The sequence below is a fragment of the Atta colombica genome, unplaced genomic scaffold (assembly GCF_001594045.1).
Source record: "Atta colombica isolate Treedump-2 unplaced genomic scaffold, Acol1.0 scaffold12, whole genome shotgun sequence".
Classification (NCBI taxonomy): Eukaryota; Metazoa; Arthropoda; class Insecta; order Hymenoptera; family Formicidae; genus Atta; species Atta colombica.
Window position 1 is genome coordinate 5000370 of NW_017259206.1, and position 9472 is coordinate 5009841.

Consider the following 9472-nt stretch of genomic DNA (forward strand, 5'->3'; position numbering starts at 1 on the left):
TTCTACTGCATTTTATTACAATTCACTACACTCTCATTTCCTTTTATCCCGTTTATGCTTTTTGCAGGTTTTTTTCAATCTCTTATTACGTGCTGGTTTTTTTTCTGTCTCTTTTTGTGATTTCATCGATGTAGCATCTCGAGAACAGACGCGGTTTCATTACAGGAATATCGCAGGGAACATTTTCTGTGCTTCTAGAAAAATGCTCTGGAAAAAAGCATCATCGATGTACATAAAAGAAGAGAAAAAAGAGAAAAAAAGCTCGAGACATATCGCAATTGCACTGCTGACGTTGCGCCGCAGATATTTTCTTACCGCGGAAAATGGAGAATACCATGCGGATGAGAAATAAAATCGCTGCGAAGATAAAATGACGGAAATGTGAGTGGCTATACCTCGCGATTGCGAGGGAACACGGAAGAAATTCGGAAATATGAAAAATGCGGAAACACGAGAAACATGGTCACCGGCTCTTGTAAGTTTCTCTCTCGGTCTGTAAACTTCTCGCCGACGTATTATGTCGTTTTCAAGAGCGAAATTTCTCATCGAGCATGACTTTCTGGCCGACAGAAAGTTCGGCGTGAGTATTCGCTCGGGAATAGACGTGGAAAATGGGAGAAGTTTATATTTTCGTGACGAATTTTTAATTCAACTCGATGGGAATAGAAGATGAACTTCGAAAGTTATTATTACGTAAGTTTGGAATTTTAATTTGACGTTATTGGGCCAGAGGTAGCATTGAAAATTAAAAATTCTATTTGCATGAATGATATACGAAAAGAACGATTTTACAGAAATATTTAAAATTTTAATTAAATACACTGTTAAATCCATAATGTCCCATTATATCACAATTTAGTTATTTTTAATCATTTCTACATAGTGATATTTTTATATTATTTGTCATTAGTTCTACTCAAATGTAATTAATTTAAGTAAAACAATGGAATTGAATAATTTAACTCAAGAAAATCTAAATATAAATATATTGACTCAAATTTATAGTTTATTATTTAAAAGGGCATATGTAATATACACATTGTGTTTACTTTGAAACAAATCACAGAAATAGAATGATTTACATTTTGACATGCAGAAATTAACAAAATGTTATTTTTAATCAAGGGATTAGATTATCATTGCTGCTTTAGTATCTAACAGTGACAAATCTAAAAATAATTTATTTGACTATAAAGATATGTAGGACTCAAATTGAATGATAAAATGTCCAACTTTTTGTAGCATTGCTCATCGTGCTTGAAATTTAATTTTGAAATTAAATTTTTACATTATTTTGATGGCCCATTCAAATTATTTTCATATTTAGTTAAATTTTTAGATACTTGAGCAAAACTATTCTTTTTGTGTTCCATTTCACTATGGTATACATTTGCGTTCATAAAATTTAACTTTTAAAAATTTTTACTTTATTATTTGCTTATAATACAAAAAGCTCATTGAAATTTTTTTCTTGAAAAAGGAATCTATATTAAACCGATAAAAAAGATTCATGCATGAAACATCTCATGTGTACAATAAAATTTTCTTTGAAATAGAAATTATGTCGCTTTTTCAAGTTGCAGGAAGAAGAAACGTTTTACGAAAGAGGTGAAGATTCTGCATACGAATAGAGGCACAGATGACGACACGCGTATCCGACATTAGAGATACGCCAAGGGGTGGCTTTCGTACGAGTAAATCGCGACAGCTCAGCACTATGAAGAAGCCAAGAGAAGAAGGAAACGAGAAAAGACAGAGGAAGCCCAAAGGGACGAAGGAGGTCTTGAGATCCGACATGCTTCGCACTAGTGTCTCCTCGCCTTGTAGGAATTTTAGAGGACTTTCGTTGGCTCCTTGTTTTCCTTCTTTTTGATCCTCTCTCGAAACTGCCTTCATTTTTCTCGCAGTATTCAATACAGTTGGCAGGATGCTGGTTGAATTTAAAAACTATTGAAACGCAGCCATTTTTTTTCTATGCTAAGAAAATAATAAATGTATCTAGTAACGCACTTTAAGGAACTTTTTAATATCTTTATTTTTATATTCTCAAACTCGGAATTGCTAATTAATATTAGATCACAAATAAGTATGTTTTTTACAAAAAAAAATAACAACAATTTCCTTGAATTAAAAAAAACCAGTAATTTTATTAAAAAATAATTAGATAGTCTGGAACTTATTTCGCGCGACATTTACGTTTATAAATTTGTCTCTGCCTCTCCCCAGGGTTTCGTTCCTCACCCCTCATCCCTTGTCAACCCATGTCGCACACATCCTTCCTACGAAATGTTCTCACGAATTATCCACCACCCTTGAAAATGTCCTTTGCCATCCTTTTGCAAAAGCTTTACTCTCGCGGCAATTGTCTGGGAAGTTCAGTATCACGTATAATAATACAATGCGGATCTGCCTCGTCGGTGAAACGGTCTAGATAAGGAACGAAGCGCCAGTAACGGACGCGAAAGATTTGTTTTTATCTTGCACTCCGGGAAAATGTCGAGTAAGATTGCTGTTCGAGGGAGAAAAACTGCACTGTTCCGTGCTGGATAATCGCAAAGATCACGAAGGGATGTGTATTACTCCTGAGAGACGGCAACCTTACTAGAACTATGTGAGAAGGGTCAAGTGCCGTCGCACTTAGTTTTTACGAAGCGGCGGAGGTTAGTCGCTTTAAAAAAATGAACTCTAAAAGAAAATACTACTTCAAAATAAATTTTTGCACTATTATTAGTTTAATCTAAATTTACTCTGAGTATCGAAAAGTTTGTTGTTGCCGAAATAAACGCTCTGGATTGTATTTTTCTCTTTGAATCATTCAGATTCATATTGAGAAAAAAATCTTCATATTTGTGACTCTAATTATATAGTAAAATAATTAAGAACTCGATTATTACTACTATAATATTAATAACGATAATTATATTTATAGTTTTTTAAAAAATATCTTAGGCATTGAAAATTATAGTTAAATTATGGTAATTACAATCATTTTTCCTCTTACAAAATTTTCATACACAGTACTAAACATTTATTTATTAACATAATTATAAAAATTCCCCGTAAACGCTCATTATTTAATGAAAAAATTAATTTCTTAAATTATTTCTTTTGTGTGCTTGTTATTTAACGCAAAAAGAAGTAAAAAAGCTAACAATCCTCAAACTATTCTGAAAATATTTTCAATATTACGTTTAATGATGCGAAAAAATTATAAACCATCAATAATCGCAACAATTAATAAAAATATCTCTGATAAAACAATTACAATTAGACTAGAAATTTTCACATCAAATTTCATCTGAGAGCTTTTCTTTATCGGGAGTCTCCAAGAGCAGACAATCACGTGCTCTTTATGGTCACTGAACGAATCGTAGCCCCTTCCGCAAAAGGGGCGGAAAACCTCTTTCCATCACCCTCAAGAGAAGTCTCGCGAACGCAGTCTCCGATCTCCCAGGATAACCTTCCACCCACTCGATCCTAAGTCAAAGCTCTCGACTGCACCCACGGGATATATTCTTCTTTCCCTGCTCAGACGATTTCCTTCGCAAGATTAAATCCTAAAAGCTTTTAATTAGATACGTAAAGGAAAAGAAAACGTTCAGAAGAAAGGAAAAGAAATAATGTAAATTTTTATTGATGATGAGCAGACGTGTCCTTGCAAGAACCAATGCGCCATGAAATATTTTATTATACAACCTGGAGTTGTGCGAGATTTAATTTATTCGAGTTGAGATATTCTCTTCGAGTAGTTGAGAATTTTTCTCGCAGAAAATATCGACGTAGTAAAAGAAAAAAGCAACGACAGTAACAGTCACAATCGTTATCGTCACTGAACCGGGCATATTCAGGCGCTAACAATACCTTTAAAAGGACGCGAATGAGGATGCGCACTCGGTCCTTCGTTGCAGTCGCACTGCACCGGCACTGCACTGCGGTGCTGTAACTCACACGTACTTCGCTCTTAAAAGCAGAGGAAGTCAAAGTTAAGATCGTGTCGATTAAACCGCCGTGCTTTGCAGCCTTTTTCTCGTGCGAACAAAGGACATTTCTAGATCTCATTTCTCTCTTTTTTCGCTCAAATCGTGAACCAAGGAAAACTTGCTTCGATCATCAGGTTGAAAATGCGACATCAGGATATTTCGGATCATTAAGTTCGAAAATTACGATGCTCCGCCTGTGGGCGTTGTCAAATTATGACGATTTCGAAGTTCGGGAAGTTCCGCGGCTATATATACATGCTCGCCAATCGTGGGAACGAATCTTCGTTAAGGTTCGCCACACCGCTGCTCAGGTCAGGGTCACTTAATCGCGTTAACTGCAATTTGGGGCATATTCTTAGTTCTCCTATTAATTTACGTTCCAAAAATAATATAATATATTAAATAAAATAATATAATCTCTTTATATATACATATTAATAAATATTTAAATTATACCTTTAAAAAGTATCTTCCTGATAAATTTTTGAAAATAATAAAAATACTAGAAGCGCGAGCGTATCTTTAAAAAGCGTAATTGTATAGCTAATAACTAGAATAATCACAGAATAAATTGTATTCTGGTGTCAAATAAAATTACTTGAATTACGTCATATTTTATGCAATTCTAAAATGTGTGTGACATTCTATTTTTTCCTCTTTTATAATTTTTTTTGCTAATACAAATAAATTAAACAGCTAAAAAATTAAAAAATTTTTGAAATTTTTCCTCTCATGTATACGTAAAAACTTTACTTACACAAAATTTATAAAAACTTCGCATTGTAATAAGAATATGTAATAAGTTCCTACATATATGTGTGTAATTTAGTTTTCTGTGTACAAATAACATTATATAAAAATAAATTTATATATTTAACATGTAATATAATGTTTTTCTCTTATACAGAGAAAATTAAATCACCTACATATATAAAAGCACTTATTACACGCAAGAAATGCACTTTGTTTCCTTTCTAACTCTCTAAAAAAATTAAATAGTTATTACACAATATAATTTTAATATCAACACGATAAAATTTGTCGATAAAAATCCAAATACTAATTATCAAAACAGCAATCTTGTTACGTGTACAAATTCCCTTGAACCGTGAACATGACGAAGAAGCGACTCCAGCTTTCTAGCGGGTTATCTGATCACCGGAAGCGCGCGACATAATGAGAACGTTAAGGTATACCGCTACGTGCGTTTCCGTCGAGTATTCGTCACAATTTAATGTCTACAGTCGCGGAAAATCGTAAGACGCGTACAGCCTCTTCATTTCTAGCGCCTACGGATTCATTCATTGCACCACCCGGCTTATTATTCTCTCGTCGAGCTCTTTTCCGCGCGAGATCACGAGCCACGTAATAGCCGCGAGGAGGAGCGTCTCTTTTAGAAATTGCCAGGAGAAATTCATGGAGAAATTGCAAGGAGACTTACGCCAACTCGATGCACCGACCTGTAAGGATCTTTGAATCCTATCGATGAAAGGAATCTTTTAGCTCAAATTACGATCGATCACACCGTACGAGCAAGATTTTTTTTGCAGAGAAAGTAGAAACAAATAGTTCCTGATTAGCGACTATAATGACATGCCGATGTACTATGTGATAACGACGAGCAATATAGCGAGCGAACTCTGACAGAAAATATTTTCGCATTAATGATAATAAGAGAACACTTTTATACTTGAAAGTTTAATCTATATGCTGTTTATAATATTTTATAATTAAATAAGTATTATTCTCTAACTTAGCAAACAAAACATGTTTTCGTTATTAAAAATTTCAAATTTATTATTCTAATTACAAATTAACATATGGATTAAATTGATTCTCAAATACAATAAATTGATTGTAAAACAATTTGCTATTATTATCACTAATATGAATTGTATTATCAAATAGTCCGCCCGCTATTGTTATTATTACGTGTTATATCGGCGTTATTAGTTGCTAACCCAGTAAACGGGTTAACGTTATTTGTCGTCATTTTGACGTTAAAGATTACATCAATGATGTCATTATTCTAACTCAGTAAACAAGCTGACGTTATATGTCGTTATTTTAACATAAAATACAATGACGAATTATGTCAGCTCGTTTGTTGGGTTAGAATAATGCTTATTATTCCAATTATAAAATATCATTAGCATATAGATTAAATTGATTGAAATATAACAATTTCCTATTATTGTCGTTGATATGAAAATATTATCCGTTAAATAGTCCGCTGTTTATTGTTCGTTGAATAGGCTTAGATTATAATAAAAAAATATGTCATTGCATTCCATTATTAAATAAAAATTAGTATATACTAGAAAAACTAGTATTATAAAAAAAACTAGTTAAAACTAGTTTTATATTAGAAAAACATAATAAACCGATAATACTTTTATTTAATCTACTGAGATATTCTTAAATCGTTGAAAAGTCATAATCAATATAGTATAATATGTATGCATTATGCAAAGTGCGAGAGAGAATTTTACATTTCAAAATGGCAGTTAGCCTTGCAAGTCAATACGGGATTGAATTGAAAAATGAAAAGTCAATATGACATTTGTTACTCCACAAATGTCATATTGACTTTTTACTTAACTTGAGAAAATAGAATATTAATTTTCTTTCTATCGTAGTTCTTATCGAAATTTCCATTTATAGACTTTTTCTTTTATAGTTTCTCACAGATAAAGAAAAAATTCGATTATTAATATGTGCTATTTTATTTCTTTGTCATAACTTCTTATATTGAAACATTTATAAACCTACACAGAAAAATAAATATACTTAATACGATAATACTTAAATATTAATTACTTGAGTTCAAATATTTAAAAATACATATATCCGCAAATATATCATAAGCATCACAAGCATCAAAATATATTCCTAGTAAATTTAATACTTTGATCAAGATTATGAAATTAAAACAATTTCAATTTGCTTATTATATGTACAAAGTTATTTTGATTTTTATAATTCTTCAACAGAAAAATTTTTGTTCTTCTTTGTATACATGATGTGAAATTTGTTTAAAATTTGTAATAAGTTTATTTTAGGACTATTATCAAGAAAATACTCTTAAAGATAACCATTGCTTAAAAATAAATCGTTATTTAAAAGAAAAAAAGAATAAATTTAGTAATCACTTTCTTAGTCGTCTAGACTAATATTTTTCTGCGTGCACATTAATTTTAACATTTACTTTCACCATAGAAAACATTCTAGTTGTTAAAAATCTTAAAAAATATTCTACATAATTTTGTAATTTTTTTCTGTTATTTCATGCATGTACGATTCGAAACGAGATGTCAAGGTGATAACGCGTTGAAGCGAGAAGCATCGGAAAAAAGAATCGTGACGTAAAGAAGGGATGATCAAGTATGACATATTTGAAAGCTTAGATTTAAATCCTCCGAAGTCTACTCTCCAATTTTCGTCTTATCTTTCGCGTGTATTACCATTCGAAACATCCAACGTTTCGAATGTATTTGAGAAGAAAAAGATCACAGTTTCCAAACTATGCGACGTAATAAAATCCGATTCGAATCCTTCGACACTCCAAATATTTGAACGATTCCAATCTCCACACGCTCCGGATTACAAGCTGCTCGCCGAACATCACGCGGATACGTCGCCGAATTCAATCACGTCGTATTTGTCGAATACCCGCGATCCCAAGCCCATCTAATCTTGCAAATTCTCCAGATCGCGAAACCTCGCCACCTCGGAGAGAACCTCTCACCGAGGAAAGACGCATCTCGCGACGCATTACGCATACCCTCCGTCGTAGTGCCTATCCCTCCGAGTTTCAACCCCTTTCACACAAAATCATACCTTTTTCTCCATCGAACGTCATCCCCCATTAGTTTCGACGTGCTGTATAGCTACCACCTGGCAGATTCACAATTTTCTCAACCGTTCACAAAAATTGTAATTACGTACTCGCACTTGGTGTACTCACGCACTATCTCTAATCGCGATCACGCTCGTGACACGAGCGGGTGAGCCGAAAAAAAAAACAGAGCAAGCTACCTCCGAACACGATGGTAGCTCGACAGAGACTGAGCACTACTGCCGACTACCGAGAGAGAATAGTGGGAGGTCGGCAGGGCCGTAGGGAAAGGGTGCCTCGGCTCGATGTACGTGCGACGTGCCCCGAAGGGGGTATATCGATATCAAGGGAATGTCCTCTCCGCGAATTACCGGATTTTTGCAGAACGCATGGGAGAGTTAAATGCCGTTATCGCCGCTCTCGGCAGTCACGTGCGCCGAATGGGGTAGAACTCCACAGGAAGTCCGCACTGTTTGCGTTTTCCCGTATATAAACGGCGTTTAGGAAATTTCCGGCGTAGAATAGAAAATATTTATTTCTTTTATATTGATTTAATCGGAAAATTGTGAGTAAAGGAAAACGCACGTATTGAAAAGATATTTAACGATTATGAATTATGTAAAAAATAGAAGGTACGCAAAATTGAAACATAAATACAATAGAAAATAATTATAAAGATTGTACTTTTTTCAAACTCACATGTTTACATCATTTTTTGAAAGTATGATAATTTTTCTCTATTGAAATCCAATTAAGTATTGGATTTCAATAGAGCAATTAATATTTTCCTCTTGTTAATTGCTTAGCGTATCTTTAAAATATCGTTTAAGTAATTTAAGGGACATCTCAAAATTTCGAATTATTAAATCGACAATGCATGCAGCCATTAAATTGTTTTTCATACCCTAAATCTGTACGCTATTTACGTTCTTTTTATCGTTCCTCGATTGCAACGATACATGCAACAAATCCTGCATCACCCACGCAATTTCACGCGGTCACGTCATCGTCGTTTGTCCGTCCGCTCGGACGACGTGTGCGTGTAATCGCCGTCGGGTCCAAAAAGAAAAAAAAAGCTGCACCATAAAATCCGCACGCCCTTGTTCCTGCGTACGATGTCACTCACTCGGTCGAAGGGATCATCCGGGGGACTCTCCCTTCGTATCGCCCTTCTTCGGAGGGTGGCGTTTCTGCATTCCCTCTCCGCCATGCACCCGATTAGCATACGGCCGGCCGGCTTGCGTTGGCGATGTCTTGATGAAGCAGAAAATCGAGGCTCCAAGTGATGGTCCATGTACAGAATAAGCTCGCTTACAAAACATTCCACAAAAGAGCAAATAATGGCGCGAGAGATTTCGTTTATTTATAAACACCGGTCGCAAGGATCATTCGAACGACTGTTGCGGTTTGGATTACTATTTTAAATCCATTTTAATTATACTTTCCCATTGTTATTTATTATTACACTTATTAAATCCTATTCTTGTTATTTCGAAACCCTGTTATTCTTGTTATTATATAGAATTCTGCAACGTTTTCAGATTATAAAATAATCATTAAAATTATTGTCCGATTATTAATTCCCTAAAAGTTCATTGAATTTCTCTTATTTTTGATTTTAGATTATTGAATTATTATATTCAAATATATATAT

General features: G+C 33.9%; 1 protein-coding gene across 2 annotated transcripts in view; it reads right to left on the reverse strand.

The window, feature by feature from the left end:
• Window positions 1-9472, reverse strand: part of LOC108694281 — a 97447-nt gene that overhangs the window by 56875 nt on the left and 31100 nt on the right. The window contains exon 1 of one of the 2 annotated variants that reach the window (XM_018203668.1): window positions 7821-7928. The exons of the other annotated variant lie outside the window; for it this stretch is intronic. The gene's annotated coding sequence lies outside the window, so the exon portion shown is untranslated. Of the gene's footprint in view, window positions 1-7820; window positions 7929-9472 lie in introns of those variants that run through there. 2 annotated transcript variants of the gene reach the window in all.